Raw genomic sequence first — 24,094 nt, forward strand, 5'->3', positions numbered from 1 at the left:
CCAGTGTTTCAGGCTTTCTCTATGAGGCAGATATCCTTGTAAAAGCTGTGTGACTCATTCTCTTTTGTGAAAAGCACTCATCATCAAATCCTGTGAAGTGTTCATCCAAACACTTACAATTTTACAGCCACCATCTAGAGGACCAGAAGTGCAAGTTAATACAATACAGTGATTTTACTGGCCTCTTAACAGGCTTTGGGATAGAGTAACTGTTTTCCATTATTTTGAGTATGGAAATGAATAGCCTTTTGCCTCTGTGAAGTTGATTAAACTTAAATTCCCTACAGGTACCCAGAAAGTCATTGTGTCATCTAAAGCAAGCCTGCCTAAGTAAATTACTATATTATCAAAAATTACAAGAAAATGTAATGTGTTCCTTTGACCTATGTACTTGAGGTATTTTCTTATTCTTTTATTGAATCATTCTTAATTATAGAGGTCATCCTCTAGGTTTTCCTTAAAATGCATTTGTTATATTCAGATGATTTGCAGGTGTCTGCATGCATTGTTTTTTACAATAGAAAGTGAATAAGCTTAAATTTAAACATGGTCAGAGCTTCTTGGTACAGGTACTGTAAAATGCTAGAGCAAGGGATTTTGAAATTTATGGAGTTGCTGATTTGGGTACACAGTGAGGGTGATATTGATGGCAGTGCTGCAGAATTGATGAAAGATAGGAGAAGGAATTCTCCAAGTAAGAGTTGAGGTACAATCTCACATGAAACTAAAGAAACAGTATTTTGACCTAGTTTCTTGCTAGTCCTTTACCTTGAAGGACAAGCTTTGTAAATGAGACTCAAATTAGACTAACTACTGCTTCTCCTGGAATTTTACTTCCTTTGAAAACTGAACAATTTCCTATACCCCAACATAGCTATTCTATATCTTATTCTCTGGTAAGCTCTTACCCAGTTTGATTTAGGCCAGATGAATTCTTTTCTTAACCAGAGCTTTCCAAACTTTAACCGAATCAGATGCTTGCTATAATTCAGTGCTATGAAATCTTCAAATTATATGCCACAGCATCAAGAATAGGGTGATCATCTTGCCCCAGAAATATAATTTCTCTAGTACCAAAATGTAGAACTTACAAAAACAGAAATAAGCTGCTGATTCTGAGTATTTTTTATATTTTAAAAATATTAAATTTTGGCCTCTGGTGTGTCTGTTGAAGTGCCATTGAAATAAAATGAAGGCGCATGTCTTTGCCAAGCAGGGTTTGGCATCTTTCTTCTGAAAACATTTAAAAGCACTTGGTTCTCATTGTATATATTCTGTTACATGCATATTTTCTATTATGTTTTGTAAAAGAATTTTTAAACTCTTGAATCATTTAATCAGACAGTGCAAAAGTATTTCTCAGCAACCGTCACATGAACTAAGCACTTGTGTGTACATGTTGAAGAACAGACATGGTTCCTGCTTTCCAGAACCTTGTAGTTTAAAGAACCTTGGAGATTTAAAACCTAAACCCAAACCCAAACCAAAATGCGAGAGAGCTATCACCCATCCTCTTTCTGTCTGTTCATCTATTTATCCATTTATATATTGATAGATTGAAAGAACAAAAGCCAGAGTGGGGTTGGGGAGTGGGGGGAGAGAGAGAGAGGAGAGAGGAGAGAGGAGAGAGAGAGAGAGAGAGAGAGAGAGAGAGAGAGAGAGAGAGAGAGAGAGAGAGAGAGAGAAAGAAGAAAGAGGGAGAACTACAATTTAATTGCACAAATATTTAGAGGGTTCAAAGATGATGTTGGAAGGCTGGAGCTTGTAATTGATGCATACACATCTATGCTGATTATAGAATAGATTTATAACTAGCTTTTGGACATTTCTTTCTAAAGAAACCAATGATCAGTTTCCTAAGAATTTCTGCCTCTTGCAATTTTTTGGCATCTAGAGCTGATTCTGTTTAAAATGAGGCACTTGTGACACTTTGAATGCACTCTGGTTCTGAACAGGATCTTGAGCCTGTCTTGAGTCTCCTACCTTGAGCTGCCACCTCACTTTGTCATACTCTGTCATCTACCTTCTTCCTAGTGAATGATTTATTTTGAAGTTTTTGTTTTAATTTTCTTCTCTCACTTTAGCTTTAGATTGATAGTCTTCCTCTCTTGACCTCTGTTTTGCCTCACTGAGAAGGCTGTCCAAATGTAGCACGTTACCGTGTTTCTTTATTATCTTTATAGAACAATGGGGTGTAGATGTGTGACCATAATTCAAGAGGCTTGTTGCAGGGTGCTAGAAACTTGCTGGGGAAAAGTGCAGTACATGAAGGATGTTGGAAAGCAGACAACTGCATGGTGTGGCAGGAAAACAAAGCACAATGCACTCAGCTCTTATTTCCCAGCAAACCTCCAAGTTGTCTGACCCTACCAACAGTGTGGAGAAGTTTCCTGAATCTTCATTCTGTGTAAGAGAAGAAGCATCTCATGCTAACCATGGTGGGCACAACCAGCTGAGATCAAGTGCTTTTCCAGGGTTTTCCCTATGACTCCTTGACTGGCCAACAAAGCTGCTCTTTAGCTACCGTTGTCTCATTTTTGTTTGGTGGTTGAGATGCAATTTTTATTAATGTGGCAGAGAAAAATGTCATCCTATGTTGAATAAATAGTTTAGTAGCCCTTAAATATTTTTTAACTGAGGAATTAATGTTAGATAGAGTTGTAACAGGCATTTACAAAGGTAATATCAAAGGATACTATCAAAATACTTGTAAGAAGCTTGGGTCCTTGAATGACATGCCACTTGTAAGCATATGTTAGAGATAAGCCCGTCCCACTGGTAAGTGCTGTAAATTATGAAAGAGACACTTACGCAGCCTGGCAGAGCATTTTCTTGATAACAGTTTTTAGAATTAAATTCCTTATAAGTATTAGGTTGGTGCACAAGTAATTGCGGTTTTTTGCCATTACTTTTAATGGCGAAAACCGCTATTACTCTTGTACCAACCTAATATAAAGTTTTGAAGGGTTTTGGATTACAATGGCATTATTAGAAACAAGTTATGTGGCATATAATACAACTTCCTATCTTAAAAATTGAGCCAGCATACACACACACGCACACAGACACACACACACCCTATGTATTTAAAGGTACCCTAATATTTATTTTTCTTTATCATGAGGAATAAGATAATATATAACCTCAGTAGTCATGGATTTAACACTCTTGGTTTTAATGATTTGTGTAGGATCTTTCAAGTTCATGATGTGTTTTAAATCAATGATTTTGCTGAGGTCTTCATTGATTTGCATGTTGAGACAGGCTTCACATGTAGGAAGAAAACATTTGTCTATAAATCACCTAGATGACCACTTAATATCTTCATTGGGTCATGATATGTACTCTCTACTCAATCTCTATAAAATAACTCAAGTAAATTGAAGTGAGAACACTGTCATAGGTTTTGGGCGAGGGAGGGTGTGTATAAAAATGGCCCTGAAAAGAAAGCCAATTACTAGTTCTTATGATGGATAAGAAGAAAAAGGATGAGGTTTATAAAAGTTTTTTTTTTAACTAGAAAATAGAAATTTTTGATAAATTAATAAATGGAATGTTAAATTTGGCAGTAGCCCTAGTCTATATTATGAACCATAGAGCATTTTTTTTTACTTTATGGAAAAAATGATATGATCATACTGTCTTAGTAAACTTAGAGACTTTTGAAAGCCTTATAATTATCTCTTAATTTGTAATTTAATTTGAATTTAAATTGATAATTTAAAGTAGTTGGTTTAACTCTTCTGATTTTCAAGTTTAGTGGAAATTATATTATGCTTACACCATATGCCACACAGGACATAGCTAACTTGGCCTAGTATCGAAAGTAGATTGACCAATCAACAAATAAATGAGTTGTGGTTCCAAAATTGGCTACTAATGATCATCTTCCTTTTATACATTCCTGTTGGTAGTTCCTCTCACATCCTCTGAACTGGTCTTATGATTTGCTTTCCCCAACTGGACATGAGCAAACCTGATACAGGCGGGGATCTGAAAAAGTCTTGCACACTGGAGCTTGCCTCTCACTGCTCTTGAAGACCCTCTGGCTGTCACCATGAGAAGAAGCTAAATTAGCCTGCAGGATGATGAGCAACACGTTTCTCAGTGACCCTACCCTTTCGAGAAAAAACAGCCAGCTTTAGGCATATTATGAGTTGTCCACAAATGCAGTGGTGAGCTCAGCAGGGGCCAGTCATGAGAACCATCAGGTGAGACAGCCCAAAGTGCCAACCCACAGAATCTTGAGCTGGTTGTTCAAATCTTTCTTAGATTCCATCGACAACCTCAAGTGCTTCCCATAAATTCCTTTTCTTCTTTTAACTTAGCCAAAGAACTCTAACTGATACATATACAATAATCCAAATCAACTTGGATTTCATCCTGGCCGTTTATGAGTATTGCCATAAATGCCACAGTATTCTGAGCTATTTCGTCCCTATACATTTGAACGGAGTAATACTCCTGAGTTTCAATGACTATGACCTGCCTGAGCAAGGTGTTGAAATACATAAACCAACTTGTAGATCATCTGGAACACACATTTTCTGTATCTGGTCTCCTTACATAATACAAACAACTTTTATATTAGAAAATGCTCATCTCATTTTTCTTACATGTGGTGATACAGTCATACTTGCAAGAGCATTTTCTTATGTCTTTATAAATATTCATTTTTTTCCAGTCAATAGACATTGTAATAATAATGCCTCTCATTTTGTAATACTTTATATTGTACAAAAAAATGTGAATACGTCATTTACTCTGTGGTTGATATCACATAGATGAGAAAACTGAAGCTTAAAAAACTGCGTCTCAGTTGAGGCAGAAATAGGAAAAGGTAGTTGGGATGTCATTTACCATTTTATTAAAACTATTTGAATGGAGAGAAAGATAGTTTCCAAAAGGCAAATTAGGCCTCTATTTTACCCAGAAATAAAAGGGTTCCTAGGCAGGCAAAAATAAAAGATATTGGCTATAGTTGCTATGATTAATAAGGATGACTTTTAAAATGTTTTCTTATGAAACCTGCACCAAAGTTACTTAAGTCACCATGTCATATTTCTTCCCCAAATTATAAAGTTGGCACTAGATTTTTAAAAGCTATTTTCTAAGAGAATGAGAATTTTCTTGGGAAATTTATTGTCACCACAACTGAATCTGGGCATTGTACAAATTTTACTTGAAATCTTATGTTCTAAAGGAATACAAATTTAAAATGGATTAAATAGATAAACAATGAAGTATTTTAATTCATTGTGGGTTTCATGATAATTGGCCCAATACTACAGTCTAATGTAATAAACATTTTGTTTAGACTACAAAAGCACTGTGAACAAGAACACTAGAGTTGCACTCATATTCCTAAATAAGGAAAATATACCTTTACTTTTCTTGGTGACAGAAGGCCTTTGAAAAATTTGACATTGTTCAGGTTTATCCACAGATGATTGTCAGTGTTATTACTGTAGACAGCCAAATAATATCTCCCTTAAATATTTTCCATGGTAAATCATCTTCAGTTTGGAATGTTGTCTGTCCCTAAAATTTTTATTTCCTCTTGGAGACATTGTTTTTTAAGAATCTACATTTGATTCTATATTTGATGATATGGAAATCGATAATTGAATTAACAAAACATGAACTAACACAATAATAAACTCACAAAACAATCTCAGGAAGCCCTGTATCATTTGATATAACAAAAAAATTAAGAAAGAGCAGTGAGAAGCCATATTTTCTAATGTTATTACCCCATGCTTTTAGTGCAATTCCTCAAATAATTCATAAAATTTATAATTCTTAATAAAAATGTTGATCATTTCTATATGCAAGTTAATTCCACCATATTTGTAAGTTAAAAAACTACAACGCAATATTTCTATAGTCTTGAATACCCAAAATGACAGTATTCCTCATACTGAATAGGTAGATACCAACTTATGGTTCTCAAGTGAACAGACAGAAAATGCTCTGAGATACATTGGTTTACTTGAGGACAGTGTGACATATAGCTTATAATTATACACATTTACATAGAAATCTTTGCTGTGATACCATGTGTCACCACGGGTAAGAGTGAGGCTAGCTGAGATAATATTCAGTAAGTAGTACCACCTACCTAAGCTACCCTTTCTGTGCAGCAGCATTGTGACAGCCATTGTGACTTGGGAAGCACCTGTTCTCTTACACATACATGACAATTTCAGAAGGGATTTTAGAATTCGTGATCTCATAAAACAAATGGATTAAATGGAAATAATCAAATGTATATTTTGGATTTATGGTTATATTGTTTGTTATACAGATCACTTTAGAATTAATATTTTAAAAATTACCTACAGCGATTTTATGTGTTCTTGGTATTGATTAATTGCATTTATCCTAGACATTGACAATGACTTTATTTCCAAAGAAATTAGTGAAACCCTTGGTCAAATATTGAATGAAGAAATATGCCTGTGCTTAGCTCTCACGTACTTTAGTAATTCCTCCTCTTGTTTCTGGCTCTTCAAAACCCATGTTAATTAGCCCTTGGGTAATCTCTACTCTATGTGGAAGATGTAAATTCAAGCTTACAAACTTAGAGGTGAAATGTGGTTATCTTTATTTTTCCTATAACTGAATTGTAATAAGCCTCTATTCAACTGCAAGACAAAATCATTTTTCACTTGGGCCTATCAAATTTTTTGCAGAATCACATCAAGCTTCTCCAGGGGGGAGCTAGGGCTTACATTATTTCTAGGCATCAGGCAGTAAATGGGGTGAGGCAGATGGCATGCCTTGTCTGAGTCATTGTCATTCATTTGTTCTGGCTTCTGCTGAGATATTTTCAGAAGGGGCTTAAGCTGTCTTTCTATAGACATTTGATGTGCTTTCTCTTATTGCCATCATAAAAGCTTGAGAGTTTCAATCTTCTGTGCTGTTCTCTTTGAATGTGGGGGAAATATTTAACTGCTCCAACACACATTTGGGTGTGGGCAACTCTGGGCTCTCTTAGGCTTCTCTGCTCAGACAATGCAAACCAACTTCTATGCTTCCACTTGGTCATGCTGGGCATAGGAAATTGAGGTCTGACTGCCTCCCCAGGTGCCATTCATACATGGAAGGCAGAAATCCAATCTGAATTTTCATTGTGAAACAAAGTTCCTTCTTGACATTCTCTATCTCAGTAAATGCCATCATCATTTACACAGTTACTGAGATTAAAAAATAATTGATTTATCCTTGATTCTTGTTTTTCTCCTATGCCTCCATCCAATATGGTAGAAAGTCTTTTCAACTCTAACTTGAAATTGTATCCCTAACCCACTTCTCATCACTTCCATTGCTATCATCTTTATCCAAGCCAGCATTTTGTCTTACCTGGCCAGCATGTGGTTTCACCTGGCTTACCTCCTTAACTGGCATCTATTAATTCCCTGCTTCTATGAGTACTACCTCTCTCCTACCCCCAGAGTAACCTACTGAAAACTTAAATTATGCTACTCTTCTACCCAAACCCTCCAATCACTTGACATAATGTATGGAGTAAAATCCAGATTTCTTGCCAAGGTTTACAGGGCCCTATTCACTCTTCTTCTTCTGGTCTAGACTTTGTATTCCTTGAATCTGCTGGCATTATTCCTTTTTAACTTTATAGTTTTTCATTTTCTGTCCTCCCTCATGTGATTCCTTCAAAAATGTTACCTCCTCAGGGAAGGCTTCTTCTCCCTATATCTTTACCTGACTTATTTTTCTTCAGAACATTTATTACTACCCAAAATTAATTATTTGTTTATAGGTTTGTTGCTTGGCTTCATCACCAAGGCCTGAACTTTATCCTCTCTATTGCTATCCATAGCATATAATACATTACCTTGTGGTACATAGTAGGCCATCAGTAAAGACTTTTTTTTTTTCAGTGGATGAATGCACTTGAAATTGGAAATACAGGGGAAATAGGGCAGTGTTTTCAATTTGCTGTATTTATTTTTGGAGATGAGAACAACTGCAGGATTCAATATGAACTCAAAGAGGCTTCTCTCATTTGAGTAGAAGATATAGAGATACTTCTTATGTGTGACTACACAATTTTGCCCCTCACTTCAGCACAGTATGGTTTTTTACTATGTAACCATGTCATGTCCAATACTGTATAGCCTCTTGAAGTCAAGAAGATATGCATCATCTTAAATCTAAAATCCATAATCCACAACCCTGTTTAAAACAGCAGAAAATTTTAAAAAAAATCAGTGACCTGGAAATTCATCTGTAAACCACAGTAATTGACATGTTCACCAACCTGACTGAGCATGTACAACATTACTGGCATTAGGCATCAAGAATTCCTGGAAAATGTGGGCAGCATACATTAGTCATTTATCATTAAGCTGTGGAGGCTTTTTATTAGTCTCAGCTGTGTTCCTGTTAATAGTGTTTGACATTTATACATCCCAGGGCTCCTTCAGTACTAAGTGATTGGAACCCAATTAAAACTAGTTTAAGTAAAGACCAATATTTATTGGCTGATGGAACTGGGAGGTCAAGGCTGGAATCTGGGCTCAAACGATATTTTCATGGTTTGAGCTTTGTCTCTATCTTTTGGTTCTGCTTCTCATCACTTATACACATGTGTTAGCTTCTTCTACATGAATAGACTCTCATTATTTAGAAAAAAGTGCTAGATCATTAGAAGTTGTAATAAAAATAGAAGAGTCTTGCAGCAGAAGCAGCTAAAGAATCCCTGAGAGGATTCTAATTGGCCAACCTTAGGTCCTAGGCCTACGATAACCATATCATTGTGAGGGAGATGTTGTATTATGATTGGATCAAACTTGATCACGTGTCCCTTTGACAAAGGGAGTGATGAACACATGACTGACAGCTCTTCTAGGAACACAAGGAGTATGAGAGGTATTCCCTAGAAACCAAAGAAGGGGCATAGGAAATTATGTTGATCAGGTAAAATATTAAACTTATTAGCATCTGTATATCAACATTGCTTTATACTTCTTTAGGCTAAAAATGACAATGTGTTATGAAAGAAAAAACCTTGTATGTTGCACCTTATTATTTTTGACTTTATTCCAGTGACTGAAAATAATGCAATGGAAATGTGAAATATATAATGCTGGATAATTCTAGGATTTCCAGTATTAGAAATAATACTATCTGGAATCAAGGTCTCATAGAATGAAGAAAGAATTATGGAATGAAGATGAAAATAATGGGATGGAAATAGAAATGGAGGGCAGACATCAGAGAGATAGATGTTTCTGAAGGAGAGAAAGCATCAAAGAAAAAAAAACAATAATCATAAACCTCAAAGAAGAATAAAACTTTGAATCACAGGTCTTAAATCAAATGAATCCTTTTGCATCATATTTTATATATGAGGAAATGTAGTTTCCACTTTCCAGCCTCCCTTCTCATTTATATATTGGCCTTCTGCATGGGCTTATGTTTTGATTTTCTATCTGTAGTCTACCTTGTTACCTTGCCTATTGTATGTTTCCCTGTAAAATTGATGCCTGGCCCTGAATCTCAAATAAAATAGTAGAGTCTGTGTTTTGTCAGTGTCCTTCCTAAGCCTGGATCTTAGTCCCTGCTTTTTATTCCTCTCTCACTCTTCATTGTCCTTGTGACCCTCCTGTTATGAAAGGACTGATCCTATTGAAGATCAACCTGGTTCTAGGGGAAGAAAAAAGAAAGCAGCTATAGAGATGGTTTTGGTGAGCAAACTGGGTCAGCCAAGGTCACTGTAAAATGATTCTAAATGTCTTTGGGCTCACAAAGTTATTCTAGTGAGTAAAGAGTCAAGAATATTCCAGGAACCATTTGAGCTCTTATTAGTTCAGCTGGTGTTCCTTAGTACAAAAAAATAAGATAGAACCTACTCTGATTGGTTGGGAACTTCTCCTTGAGAGTTCCCATGCCTTATTGCTTCTTCCTGAAAGCATCATGGAACCTCATGAGCTGGCCTGTACCTAATATTTCTCTTCATCCCCATTGGCACAATTTGTGAAGGCTTAGAATGCTTTGAAAGCTAATACTGTCATTACAGGTTAACCCAGAGCCTTTTTCTTTTCTGGAAATGCAAGAGAAATAATCAGCTTCTTCCTATTTGGTAAAATTACCTCCTGACTTTAGAAGTGGAACGTCCTCAGCAGGTCCCATCTCAGCACCTGGTCAGTTGTGCTGTGCCTGATTCTGCAGGCCAAAGAAGCAATCAGGACCATAAACTTAGCGTGACCCCTGCTAATGGGTCTTTCTGGGATTGGGGTTGGCTTTATTTGCTCTTACTTGATTTAGGCAGTGATAACCAAGTCTAGAATGCGATAAACTCCTTAAACGGTGAAGTTGGATTTGCACTGTGTTTTTCCAAATCATTTTTATTTCAGAATGAAAGAGCTGGAAAAAGCTTGCCAACTTTTGGTCTATTTGTATTTGTGTATTTCTTAAGAGGTACACAAAATCTCTTATTACGTAAGTTATGATAAAGCTCAGTGCTGGGACAATTAATAACATATTCTGTAAGTCAAATAATGTTTTTCATATCACAGATTGAGGAGTTATTCCTTTTTCTTTTAAGCCTTATGGATAGGTATCCTTGGTTACACATCTCACATCTAATCCCTCTAGCCTAATATCTGTTTTTTTCCTCATGTTTTTAAAGGTAATTTATGGTGTTACAAGTGTCAGGGTTTTGAGGACTTGGGAGTGAGGGGCAGACTAGATTTACCTTTCCTCAGGAAACTGGAAACTCACCATGTGCTTGAGAGATTGTGAAAATTTTTTTCCCATATGGCAAATTCCAAAAGACATGTGGTAATGAGCCATGACTGAACACAGACAACACAGTCTATAATTAACCTCATATAGACAGCATGCAGTAGGAACTTATATACCTTTGGCTCCAATATCTCACCATCCCCTAATTGTTTAGTTCTATAAGTGTATCAATTTAAAAGGAAGAAGCCTCCTACATGTAGACAAGGTTTTATCTTTCCAGGAAAGTAACTGGGACAATGATCTTCATTATCATTCTCTCTGGGTTAGATATATAAAAAAGGAGGGTCACAGATACGTTTTCATGAAAGTATACATGTTACCCACATACAACTTTGGAATTGTCAAGCAAAAATTGTAGCATTAGTCTGCATAATGAGAATCTTTTTTGATTTTAGATTTCTTTTCATTCTCTTCACAAATTACTGACCCAGAATGGTTAAGGGAAAATATACATTAAAATAGGTTGATCAAATAAATTATTGAAAAGGGAAGTCTAGATAATAAATTCCTTATGGAACCTTTCTCCAGGGCATGGCATTCAAGGATGAGACATCTGTTAGAGTTGGTCTGACAGCTAGCTTCCTCTGCAGAGTTTGTATAATGGACTCACACATGCACACACCTAATATGTTGTTTAATTTATTAAGCTGCCCTACTGACAGTTATACTACATGAAGTTCAGCATAAGACTCAAGTGTAGGGTTCCAAACCAGCATTTCAGAATTGACTGCACATTCAATTAAACTCAAATAGTCCAGTACCACCCTTTATTCTGTAAAACACCAAAATGAAATAGAAAAGGCAATCTGATACTTACACTGTATGCTGTTGTTCCATTCAGTGATTCTCCAGACAACTATAAACTGAGATCTTATTTGGGATACTTTTCTGGCCATGCATCCCCTAGCAGCCTATATGGAAAAAATATTCAAATATTATAGGGCTAAAGGTCATCCCTCGTAAGTAGTGGACTTCAAATTCAAGAGTATACTTTGATTTTGACAGTTCATGCAATAGATTCCAAATGGAATATATATATATATATTTTTTTGAGGCGGAGTCTCGCTCTGTCGCCCAGGCTGGATCTCGGCTCACTGCAAGCCCCACCTCCTGGGTTCACGCCATTCTCCTGCCTCAGCCTCCCAAGTAGCTGGGACTACAGGCACCCGCCACCAAGCCAGGCTAATTTTTTGTATGCAGATATTATTATGCAGTTTTGGCAGAATGTCTTTCCACCACGGTCAGATAACTGAAAGTGACCAAGAAAAGGACGGTGATGTTACAGAAAGAGAGAGAATTCTTTTATGTGTATGATTTCATGAGAAGAATAATTAGAGCATCACATATTTCAGAGTGACAGCCAAATAATACACATTGGGTGGAACTGCTTCTTATTTATCTTTCCAAGAGAACCTAAAATACAGATGTTACCAGTGTATTTACAATGAAAAAAATTCCTTCCTTGTAAACTAAATTAAATCTGGACCATTGAGATCCATGAAGCTCATGTTCTTTGTGGCTCAGTTTCTTTGGGCAATTTTTGTAAACATTTCCTAACCATTTTATGAGCTATGAAAATGGTTGGGGTAACTGCAGCCACATAAAGGTGACATGCTAAGTATATTGCTGGAAAACATACAGCAAAGACAAGGAACCAGTGAATATCTTAACAAATACTGTGATCCAAAGGCAGAGTTCTTCAAATTGTCTTCGTTAACCAGTAGGAATGCTTTTAAGGTTTCTCTTGCCACTGGCAATAAAAATTATTATTATTTTTTTTAAAAGGTACAGATATACAGGCAAAGTGTTCCATTCATGTAGTTTCATTTTGTTACCATTTTAATTTTGGAGGTAAGGAAAAAAGTTGTTTTCACTTCAGAGGAGGATTTTTTCTTCTACCTCTAAAATATTGATCAAATTAATTTAATTTCATAGGTAAAATTTTTGGAAGCAAATTACTTATGTGGTAGTTTTTTTCTTTTGCATTCTATGATTTGTTTTCTGTAATAGTACACGTTTTGGCCCATAGTTGGTCTGGTTTTGAAGTATTTTCTATTCTTGAGGACTTTTATATATCTTTCCTCCTTTTAATTCCAGATTGGTGGTGGTGTTTTCTTGGAGTTCGGAAGCCTCTGTTAAGCAAGGCAAGTGGAAGTATATGCAGAATGGTTACCTTGGTAACAGTCAGAGGCTTGTATTTCAGGTTGGCTTGACATCGCAAATATGCCCAAGAATGTATTCTGACTTAGATAATACGGGATGGTTACTGGGGTTGGAACTTAAAAAAATCTAGTTTAGGATTTTAGCAGATAACTCCTGTGCTGGAATGCTTTTCTAGAACCAGGAATCCTAGGGAAGAAACATTCTGATCAAACAGACGTTTAAAGTTGGAAGGGACTTTAAAGATAAGCTACTCGGAGCACTTCATTTTACAGATAAGAGAACTGAGAGTCTGATAAATTAAGTGACCTACTCATGTGTTACTTCTATTCAGCAGACATTTTGAAATATTATTAATCTTTTAAATGGACTTTAATTAAAATATTTAGTATTACATACATTTTTCCCATAATAGAATGCTTAAGTTGGTCTCCAACTTAATAGAACACTTAATAGAATACTTAAGTTGGTTCCATAATAACCAACTTAAGTGTTCTATTAAAGTCAGCCTGAATTGAAGAAGCAGTTTGGGAAATTAGAATCATAGCACTTTCAAAGCTCATAATTTTCAATAGTAAGCTTTAATATTATGGTTGCACTGTTGTATGAAGTAGAGGTGTATTATGAAATTAACCTGCAATGTAAAATGCCTCAAACCAGTTCTTTGAGCAGAGAAGCACAAACTTAAATGTTATTCTTTATAGGCATAGAGTTTATTCTTTGTTTTAAAAAGACCATTTGTTCTCTGTTAGTTTCTTCTTTAGGTAGTAGTAAAGAGATCAAGATATAAATGAACTTTCAAGAGGAAACTCTGTCCAGTGGCCACAAAATGAACACCTGTTCTAATCAGTAGCTCACAAATACTCACCCTTGGATTAAAGGAGAACTGAGTAGGAGAATGTTAATGACAACATGAAGCCTGTCACTAAAGAAAAAGTTTTAAAAGTACACATTCTACTGATTATAAAGTTCTACTCATAAAAGAAGGAAAAACTAAGCCTAAGAGATGGATGGGGGAGAAATAATGGGGCAATAAGAATTCCTGGTTTTGTGATAAGCCTCATAGCTGACTGATGATGTCAAAGTTCTAAAGAAGCTTAAACTTGTAAAAGTCTTCTTTAGGAAACATGTCTAAGGTTGTGACCTGCTCACTATTTGGAAGCCAAGTATCTTTCCCCACTAAATTAAAACCCCTCCAGAAAACAAACAGAAAACCCATAAAATGTGTTAGATTAGGGCCAGGTGAAGTGGATCATGCCTGTAATCCCAGTACTTTGGGAGGCTAAGGCAGGAGGATTGCTTGAGCCCAGGAGTTCAAGACCAACCTGGGCAACATAGGGAGACTTGGTCTCTTCAAAAAGTAAATACTACTACTACTACTACTACTACTACTACTATTACTAACAATAAATTAGCTGGGTGTGGTGTCATGCACCTGCAGTCCCAGCTACTCACGAGCTGGGGTGGAAGGATCACTTGAGTCTCGGACATCAAGGGTGCAGTGAGCTGCAATCACACCACTGCATTCCAGTCTGGGTGACAGAGCAAGACCCTACTCCCCCACCTCAAGAAAAAGTCTCAGATTATAGAATAAAGGCAGAATTTTAACAAAATAAATTTCTTTTATTTCAGTGTGAGGGAATACTGTGGGTCATGAAGTGGCTTTTGATACAATGAAAGTAGTCTTAATTCCACAAGTCATTTACTGTGGTACCTTAAGGCTTCTTCATGACTCTTCTGTCAGTGGCCTTCTGATATTTCTATATCTGGATTCAGAACTCTCATTGATTCAAATTGAGTCATATTTTCCTCTTTGCAGTAAATTAAAAATAAAACCTTAAGAGATTTTTTTTTGGTTTTCATATATTTTAAGTAAAAATCATTTTTTACATAGATACCTAATCTTGTTCCTATCTACCCAACTTGAATCCTTGGGCAAAAGAACTCCATTTATAGAATACTATTATAAAATGATGATGTGTCTAAAGTAATTCTGTAGTGAGACAAATGTCAGAAAAAGTGGCAAAGAGCAGAATTATACATTTTAAAATATGGTAAAGTTTACTCATTTTCCTTAATATTATTTAGGAAGGCCCAGAATCAGAATTCCAAGGGATGTTAAACACCCGATGGTAAAAAACTCTGTGAGTGATACTGTTGGGTCAATGTTCTAGCTAGAGAGGAGTGATGGAAAAACTGCATGCTGGCGGGAGAGTCAGGCCTGTTTGGGTCTTGGCCACTGCACTTATACAGAAAAAAAAAAAAAAAGAAAATCAAATAAGTTGAAATTGCTCATTTTGGCTGACTTTCCTACCACCTCCCACTCCCTCCAACCTCCCAAATTTACTTTCTGGGATGTGGACACAGACTGATTCCCTCTGAAAGAAAGAAGAGATGGCTACATGTGTCCTGCAGATGGAATAAAAAGGGGATCTGGCATTTTTAGGAACAGCTGATACTCCACTAAAAACCTCCTTAAGAGAAATCTTACAGAGCAAGAAAAAGATAAAATATATACATTATAAAACCTTTTTTACTCTAAGTGGCTCTAGGCTTATAAAATCATCTTTACTATTTGCATAGATTCCGATGAGATGATACTAATTTTCAACAAAATCAAGGATCATCTTTCCAGCACAAAATAATCAAAATTACATACTTTAGCTTCATGTGGACATAATTCAATATATTTGTTTTTTACTATATGGTTATATATAATGAGGTATGGAACTAATACAATACCAGGATGATGCTGTCACAGGATCCTTGGGGTGTTACTTTTCCAGCCAGAAACCTCTATGGCCAGTGGCGCCTTTGCCTATTTTCCTTGGACCCACTGGGCTCATTCTGCCCACTCAGTCTGCTCTCAGCTCATGCTACCAGCCAAGTTCTCATGCCTGCCAAGGGTAAGCCAGGTGCAGAGTGACAAGGGGTGTGTGAGGGAGCGAGCAATGGGTTTGGACACTGCACATAGTCAGGCATGCTGGCTGCAGCAGGGTGGGCAGCTCCAGGTGCCAGCGTGAGTTCTGGCTCCCTGCGATACTGTGGCTGGACCAGGTGTACTTCAAGCAGCTTCCACGCCTGGCACTGGGGAACATGGTGGCACCCAGAAGCTTAGAGGCACCAGGAACTGCAGAGCCCCATAGAGGCTGTCACAGCCTGGCTCAGGGAGCTCCTAGGTCTGGCCAACCCAAAGGGCCACAATTCTTCTTTCCTTCTCTCTTCTTTCCTTCTTGTTGCCTGCAATGAGGTGAGCAAGGAGTGTGTTTCAGCCCTGTTGGTGTTATGGCTCTTTCAGCCCCACAATTCAGCTGGTCCCGAGTTCTTGTCCTATGTCCAGGAAGAATGAGGTATGTGGACAAATAGAGGGTTGAGCAAGGAGGAGAGGGGCTATATTGAGCAATGGAACAACTCAAAAGAGACCCGCAGTGGGTCGCTCCTCTCCGCAGGCAGGGAGTCCTCCTGCCGTTTAGCTCTCAGCAGAGAGGAGACCCACAGTGGGTAGCTCCTCTCTGCAGACAGGGCATCTGGTTATTTTCTCAGGTCTGGTTGAGTCAGGGTTTCTTATGGGCTTCAGAGTCGGGGAAGTACATGCGGATTGGTCCATGGGTGGCTGTGGGTGGGCTCCAAAAAGCACCATAAGTTCTCACTCTGGTCTGTGGAACTAACAGCCCAGTCCCCAGGCTTCAGGCCATCCCTGGCTTTTGAAGGTGGTGCTTCACTGGGGAGCCACCCCTGACCATCCAGGAGCCTGTCTGCATCCTGCCACCATTAACCTGCCATCTACAGTGCCCATGGCACCCAGGTTGTTTGTGCCAAGAGATGCCTGCAGGCCTGCAACGAGTCACCCTTAGCTCTCTCTCAGCCACCCTCCCATGCTTGCTGGCACCCAAAGTCCAGAGGGGGCCGAGGTGGCAGGGGGCTGGCATGTCAGTGCTGCCCCAAGTGCGCACACACAGGCTGGGTTGTGACAGTGCCTGGGCTCAGCCATAACTTTCCTCCAAAACTGGAGTGGGTTCCATGAGTGGGGAGAGGCCAGGTAGTGGGAGCAGGCCCTTCTGAGCCTGCAGGGGAAGGGGGACTTCCTAAGTCCTCAAGAGTGCAGAGATGCCCAGGTCCACAGTTGCAGCCAGGTGGCTGCAGCTTTGCTTGGGAGGGTGGAGTTCCCTCCTCTCCAACTTGGAATGTACCAGGGCTTCTGCCTGCTCCTGGCTCTCGCCGGCTTCATGGGAAGTACAGTCCTGGCTGTACCTCCCCTACTGCAGCTGGTGTGATGGCAATGGCTGCTCCACATGGGCCACCACTACAGTCAATGCCATCAACTGCTTGTCAATCATTCATCTGTTTTTCAGTTCCATGCCAGACCTATGCTAGCATATAAGTAAATAGCAGTGAGTAAGATGCCCAAGTTCTTTGTCCTATACAACCTAGTAACCTTGGATGAGGTTCATAAATTTTCTGAAAATTTGTAAAGAAGGGAATTGAACTAGATGGTTTTGAATGGGACTTCAATCTCAAAATTGAATGCCTCTAATATCTTCCATTAGCATGGAAGAGAGATGGGGACAGATTTCTACACTTTTCTTGCTCTCATTCCTTCCTTTTCCCAAGAGCATTAGGGTACAGAAGGAGAGATTTGAATGAAAACAGTAGAAGAAACACTCCTTTTCAGACAGAAAGAAGTACTAGAGAGAGAATGAGAGAAAGAAGGAGAAAGAGATCCTAAATCATAAGAGTTTTTAAACCTCTGGAAAGCTTTAAAAATCAGGAACATATTTCTTCGTGTACCCTTCATGTCATCTTCAACCAATATTAATCCTATGCTCTATTTGTATAACTTGTGTTCTCTTAAGTTATTAAGAAGTCTATGAATAATCTTTAAGACTTCCTCAGCACATTGTTTCAGGCACTACTTAGATATTTTACTTGCATGAATCCCCCCACAACCTTAGGAGGTAGAAATTATTATTATCCTTATTTTCCAGAGAGTTCAAGAGGTCAAACATTAATAACTTGTCTGAGGTTACACAGCTAGAAAGCAGTAGACCTAGGATTTGAATGCAGATGTCTGGCATCACTAGCTCACACTGCCTCACTGACCCATTATCTAACCAAACTGGTACTTCCATTGTCATGATTTTTCATTACCGTTACTAGCAAATGTTACTAGTGAAATATTTTAGATGTCATCTCTTTCCATCACAGACTGATGAATGTTCACTTAAGATCTTGTCTTTCTTTCCATTTCTGCCATAATGAGAAAGAAAATTTAAATAAAGATGATTTTAATTGTTTGCTCTCATATTAGTTTCCTAGGGTCGATGCAACAAGTTACCACAAATTGGGTTGCTTAAAACAGAAATTTATTCTTACCCAGTTGTGGAAGTCAGAATTCCAAAATCAAGTTCTTGGCAAAGTTAGTTCTTTTTTTCGTTTTTTTCTTTTGAAACGGAGTCTCGCTCTGTCGCCAGGCTGGAGTGCAGTGGCGCGATCTTGGCTCACTGCAACTTCCGCCTCCCGGGTTCAAGCGATTCTCCTGCCTCAGCCTCCCAAGTAGCTGAAACTACAGGTGTGTACCACCATGCCTAGCTAATTTTTGCATATTTAGTAGAGACGGGATTTCACCACGTTGGCCAGGATGGTCTCTATCTCTTGACATTGTGATCTGCCTGCCTTGGCCTCCCAAAGTGCTGGGATTACAGGCGTGAGCCACCGCGCCCAGCCCAGAGTTCTTTCTGAAGGCTCTCAGAGAGTATCCATTCTATGCCCCTCTCCTAGCTTCTAGTGACTACGAGGAATCTGTTTTGCTTTGTTTTGTTTTGTTTTGTTTTGAGATGGAGTCTCGCTCTGTCACCCAGGCTGGAGTGCAGTGGCGCGATCTCGGCTCACTGCAAGCTCCGCCTCCTGGGTTCACGCCATTCTCCTGCCTCAGCCTCCCGAGTAGCTGGGACCACAGGCGCCCGCCACCACGCCCGGCTAATTTTTTGTATTTTTAGTAGAGACGGGGGAGGAATCATTTTTTTAAGGGTACAAAGAATTTATTGCGGTTTTGGGAAATCTGAACAATGGGAGCAATCTGCTTACTCTTCCTCTGAAAAGACAGAGCAGTCTTTTGGATGAAGACTTAGGATAGATCTGTCTACATCACAATATTATGCCCACTGCCTATCATCTCTCCTTTTATTATAACTTTTTTTAAAAATTTAACTTTTATTTTAGGTTCAGGGGCGCATCTGCAAGTTTGTTACATGGATAAATTGTGTGTCTTTGAGGTTTGGGTCACAAATTAGATGCATCACTTCAATCTCTACCCTCATTTTCATATGGCCTTCTCCCATATGACTCTGTGTCTCAAAACTCTCTGTTCTTTACTTATAAGAATACCAGTCATTGGATGTAGGGCCCTTTCTAAACCCAGAATGATTTCATCTTGAGATCTCTAATGTAATTATATTTGCAAGACTTATTTCCAAATAAGGCAACAGTCATGGCTATTAGAGATTAGGACTTGGATGTATCTTTTTTGGGGCACTCTATTTTATTTAACTTACTATAGCTTTATTGTATGAAATAATTTGTCACAATATTCTCTTCATGCTGTTAATCAATGGCTGTTTGTTCATTAATTCAAGAAATAGTGACTGAAAACTGCAACCATGTACAGGATACAGCTGTCCTGGGAGAGAGGGAGAGGAAGAGATACAACAGAGAAGGAACTAAACAAGGTCATTTCAAAGAATGAAAAATGGTATGAAGGCAATTAAACAGGAGAATAGATTCTCATTGACCTATGAGCCTGAAGTATCTCCTTAAATATCAGTCATAGCTCTTGATACTGTCAGTAACTGTATGATTTTATTTTTAAAATAAATTCTACTTCGAGTTTTATTTATGTTGCAGAAAATCTTTCTTGGTATAATAAATTGGTCAAAAGAAACAAGATGTCATTACTCAACTAACATGTCAAAAAAATATTGACCTATGAAGGAAATAACATACTAGATTCTCTGATTTCCCTAGAGTATTGGAGGAAATTGAATTAGGAAAAAATAGCAAAAGCACCAATTCACCAAACATCAATTTCCCCAACTCTGAAGCAGTACTGCATTGCAAGATCACTATCAAAAATGTCCTCAGGGACCTTTATCCACAGGAACATACAATTTTTGGAAAAAATCCAGCCTGCTCTAACTGCTTATGTTTTACTCAGCAACTGCAAAATTTTCACAAAATATATTGGTGAATGGCCTGGAAGATGTTTTTCAGGGAGTAATTCATTGAGCTTAAGATGATTTCTTAAAATGCAACTCGAATTCAAACAGTACTAGAACATTAGTCTTCATAACGCACCTAAGGATTATCTTATCCCTATGGCTTTATGATCACTGAGTGCAAGCAAGGCCTTTGGTAATGTTTTGTGAACCACTGAGAAATTGTTTCGGCATGGATTTTGGATTTAGGGCTGGGTGGTTATATGCCCGTTTTGTTTCTGCACAAATTATATTTTTTTGTTCAATTTTAGTAATTGGGTACCAGCAGCTGGAATTATTTTACTGAAGTTCATGAACCCTTTTATAGTGCTAGAAATTAAAAAGGCAAAAACATTTATTCTAACTTGAAGTGTGGATTCAAGTGAAGTCCTAGTTTACTCTGATGAAAGAGATTTGGCTTGTTGCAGCAAATATTTCAACTCTGCACCTTGATTTGCTGGAGAACTTCTTCATTATCTGGACAGGAAAGAGCAAGGCTAAAATTTACCTTTTCATTAGGAGTTTAGATACTCTCCCCAGATACTCTCCCCAACTTAAATGACTTAAATGACTTTTTTGGAAGTCATTTAATAATAAGTTACACAAAAACTATTGCATGAAGCACTACATGTCAGTTGTTATTTATTGAATCTGCATTAACAAAAGAAGGTAAAAGAAATGAGTAAGAATGTAAAAAAATAGTGGACTACAAAATAAGAAGAATGAAATTAACTCAACTGTATTTAAGTGTCCGAGTGAGTTGTTTTCTTTTATACTTAATGAGTTTATGCTGTATTCTCTTTGTCCAAAATAAGATATGATGTCTGTAAAATTTTTGATATTGGCAAATTTGTTTAGATGTGTCTCTTGCAGCGCTTTTATCCTTATTCATTTGCTCTATGGAAACTGGTTCAGGGTTTGCTGTGTGCTAGGCACTGTACTATATATTAACACTTGATGCGTGGAGGTAAACCAAGCAAATATGGTACCAGTGCCCAATGAGTTGGGGTGGTAGAAATTAAGTAAGAATATAAATGAATAAATAAACATTTTCATACAGTGATAAGTGCTATTTATAGTGCTAGGAAAAAAATCCCAAAGTGTTTTTTTTTTTACTCTCTTACACAGTAACTCAACATTTCTGACACCAGATGTGTGGGTTATTTTTTGTTGTTGTTTTTGTTTGTTTGTTTGTCTCACACCAACCAAGCAATTCTCAAGTGGACACATACTAAGTGTCCTATAATTTAACTTAATATACCTGGTGGAGGACCTTGTCTCAATACTGATGGCTCCTGGCTGATTAGAGTGGTGGTTGTTGAAGTTTGGGGTGCCTGTGTCAATTTCTAAGAATAAGAAAATAAAGTTTGCTGTATCAATTGACTCTTCCATGAAAGATTTCCTATAGCATGTGATGATATTTAATAGCATTTGATCCACAGTAGAACTTCTTCAAAATTGGAGTCAATCCTCTCAAATCCTGCTGTTGCCTTATCAACTAATTTTATGTAGCATTCTGACCATTTTGTTGTCATTTCAACAATGTTCACAGCATCTTCAGCAGCGGTAGATTCCATCTCAGGAAGCCACATTCTTTGAGCATTCATGAGAAACTACTCCTCACTCATTCAAAGTTTTATCATGAGACTGCAGCAATTCAGCCCCATTTTCGGGTTCTACTTCTAGTTCTAGTTCACTTGCAATTTCCACCACATCTGTATTTACTTCCTCTATTGAAGTCATGAACCCGTCAAGATCTCCATGAAAGTTGAAATCAATTTTTTGCAAATATTGATATTTTGACCTCCTCCCATGAATTACAAATGTTCTTAATGGCATCTAGAATTATAAATCCTTTCCATAAGGTTTTCAATTTATTTTGCCCAGACCCATCAGAAGAATCACTCTCTATGACAGCTATTGCCTTAAAAAATTTTTAATAATAAGACTTGAAAGTCAAAATTACTCCTTGACTCGTGAGCTGAAGAGTGGATGTTGTGTTCGTGATGGCAGCCATGGGCCATCTGGTGCAGCTGCTGTTATCATGTTGGCCACTTCAGGGAGTGCACAGCGAGGAGGCAGGCAGCACCCCCACCCCCTGTAGCCCACTGCCCTAAGGGGCTGGTTGTGCACCAGGCAAGAAGGAGCTCAGGCCGCCCCTGGGTGCCAGCGCCACAGGAGGAGCTCACAGCAACATCATCCCTGCCCCAGATGCTAGCCCAGGCCCAGCAAGGACTCGAAGCCCCCATTCCAGGCTGTGATGGGCATAGCCCAATGCCGTGCTCCATGGAGCCAGTGGGGGCTGGGGACAAATGGGTGCAACTGCAGCTGCCCAAGCCGCCATTGAAACCAGGGCACTGCTGTGCTCGTGGGCAGAGCTGCAGCTACTCAAACCACAGCTGTGGATCCGAGCCTCCCTGTGATCTTGGGGAGCCAGGAACAGGCAAGAGCCCTGCCTGCCCAGGTGCAGCAGCAGGAGCTGCCCAAACCATGGCTGTAGACAGGCATCCCTGTACTCTTGGGGGCCTGGGAAGGTCCCCCTACCCTCAGAGGCTTGGAAGTGCCTGCTTCTGCTGCCAGGCCTCTCCCTGCTGTTGGCACCCACTCTGATCACCAGCAAAGTTGGGGCAGAGCCAGTGGGCCATGAATGATAGTGAGAGGCAGATTCCTGAACAGAAGGGGGCGGGTCCCGGGTAAGGACCCACCTTCAGGCCAGCTAGGGCCTAAAGGCTGGGGGCTGAGCTGTCAGTCCTGAGGACCTAAGTGGAGACATGTGGTTCCTCTTCCAGGCCTGCCTATGGCTGCCCAGGGACTGATTGGCATGCACTTCCTGCCCTGTGAGGTCCATAATAAGCCTGGGGCTCAGCCAGAGCAGAGGACAGACAGACTGTGGGATGACCAGCTGCAGAGAGGAGCTACCCTCTCTTCTGAGAGACTCAGAGACCTGAAGAGATGTCAGGACTACAGCTGCAGAGAGAAGCAGCCCTCTCTAGGACCTACTCTCTGCTGAGAGCAGAAGATACTGGGACTACCAGTAGCAGAGAGCAGCTACCCTCTCCAGGGCCTCCTCTGTGCTGAGAGTTGAACATTTGACAGGAGGAACTGCCTACAGAGTACAGCTACCTGCTGCGGGTCTCCTCTGAGCTGCTCTAACACTCAATAAAGCTCCTCTTCGTCTTGTTCACCCTCCATTTGTCTGCATACCTCATTCTTTCTGGATGCAGGACACGAACTTGGGCAAAGGCACCACTGGCCACAGAAGTTTCCAGCCAGAAAATTGACACTCCAAAGATCCCGTAACATTAGCAGTCATGAAAACAACATTCTTTTTGCACATCTCCATCAGAGGTTTGGTTTATCAAGGGCATTGTCAATGAGCAGTACTATTTTGAAAGAAATCTATTTTTCTGAGCAGCCGGTCTCAACAGTAGGCTTAAAACATTCAATAAACCATACTGTAAACACACATGATGTCATCCAGGTTTTGTTGTTCCCTTTATAAAGTATACACAAAGTAAATTTACATAATTAATAAGGGTCCTAGGATTTTGACATGGTAAATAGGCATTGGCTTCAACTTAAAGTCACCAGCTGGATTAGCTGCTAAAGAGAGAGTCTGCCTCTCCTTTGTAGTTTTGAAGCCAGGCCTAGACTTCTCTCTAGCTATGAAAGTGCTAGATGGTATCCTTTTCTGATATAAGGCTGTTACTGCTACACTGCAAATATGTTGCTTAGTGTAGCTACCTTTATCGGTTATCTTAGATCTTCTGGATAGCTTGCAGCTTCTACATCAGCACTTCTTGCTTCACTTTGCACTTTTAGGCTATATAGATGGCCTCTTTCCTTAAATCTCATGAACTAACCTTTGCTAGCTTCCACCTTTTCTTCTGAGGCTTCCTCACCTCTCTCAG

The 24,094-nt window shown here is 38.9% G+C and overlaps 1 long non-coding RNA gene across 1 annotated transcript in view; it reads left to right on the plus strand.

The window, feature by feature from the left end:
* LOC129533098 (uncharacterized) overlaps positions 1 to 24,094 on the plus strand; it is a 208,643-nt gene that overhangs the window by 11,838 nt on the left and 172,711 nt on the right. The gene's annotated exons all lie outside the window — the stretch shown is intronic.

Source organism: Gorilla gorilla, chromosome 3, assembly GCF_029281585.2.
Source record: "Gorilla gorilla gorilla isolate KB3781 chromosome 3, NHGRI_mGorGor1-v2.1_pri, whole genome shotgun sequence".
NCBI lineage: Eukaryota > Metazoa > Chordata > Mammalia > Primates > Hominidae > Gorilla > Gorilla gorilla.